This window comes from Sinocyclocheilus anshuiensis, unplaced genomic scaffold, assembly GCF_001515605.1.
Source record: "Sinocyclocheilus anshuiensis isolate Anshui unplaced genomic scaffold, SAMN03320099.WGS_v1.1 scaffold273, whole genome shotgun sequence".
In the NCBI taxonomy this organism is placed as follows: Eukaryota; Metazoa; Chordata; class Actinopteri; order Cypriniformes; family Cyprinidae; genus Sinocyclocheilus; species Sinocyclocheilus anshuiensis.
This window is the reverse complement of record NW_015540857.1, coordinates 729552-730853: the sequence shown is the minus strand read 5'-3', so window position 1 is coordinate 730853 and position 1302 is coordinate 729552.

Below are 1302 nucleotides of genomic sequence, written 5' to 3'. Positions count from 1 at the left end.
GGCCAATCACAATGCACTAGATAGCTGGCCAATCAGAGCACACCTAGCTTTTCAGAATGATGAGCTTTGTAAAAATCAACGCGTTTCAGAAAGGTGGGGCATAGAGGAGAAACAATAATGTACAGAAAATAGTAAATAGTGTTTTTTTAACCTTAAACCGCATAAACACATTTCATTACACCAAATACACAAATCTTTTTTGCATTCTAACATAACACTAAGCCAAACACCACCAAAAAACAACTACATATGTGTATGTACAGCCACACACATATACATATACATGTACATATATATATAAATACATTCAATATATATATATTATTTCATTTCCATTTTGTATGTTGAAGTACTGAAATAACTCAAATTAAATAAAACTAAATAAAAAGCCTATATAGACATAATAAAAAACTAATAAAATGACAACATTACTACAACTGTAACTAAAACTAAATTAGATAACTAATACAAATTAAACTACATTAGTTTATCAGTAATCCTAAAAATAAAAAAAAATAAAAAAATTTATTACATTTTTGTTTTGTTCCTGTATGTTGTATGATTGTGAAAAAAAAAAAAAAAAAAAAAAAAATTACTCGCTTATGAATATTAATAACGAAACGTGACGCGCAGAGGACTTGCAGAAAAGCAGACGTCGGCCGGTGTTGTGCCCATTTTCGACCTCCTGCCAAATCATTACCCCTCTCGTTGAAATCGCTATCTGATTGCCTAATACTAACCCCTCCCCCACACCTAACCCTAAACCTACCACTACTAGGGGGGTAATAATCTGGCAGGGGTCAGAATTGGGCACAACACCGGAACGAATCATACTATCAGGATTATGAATATTAATGAGATTATATGATGGACTTGAAGGTTACCAAGAAAAGCTGGCGAGTCTGATTAATATTAATTATATAATTTAATATTAAATACATTTTTTTTTTTTTGACAAATGTGACCACAAAACCAGTCACAAGGGTCAATTTTTTGAAGTTGAGAGTTATGCATTATCTGAAAGCTGAATAAATAAGCTTTCCATGTATGTATGTTTGTTAGGACAATATTTGGATGAGATAGGCTACAACTATTTGAAAATCTGGAATCTGAGGGTGCAAAAAAATCGAAATATTGAGAAAATCGCCTTTAAAGTTGCCTAAATGAAGTTCTTAGCAATGCATATTACTGATCAGAAATTAAGTTTTGATATATTTACGCTAGGAAATTTACAAAATATCTTCATGGAACATGATCTTTACTTAATATCCTAATGATTTTTGGCATAAAAGAAAAATCGAT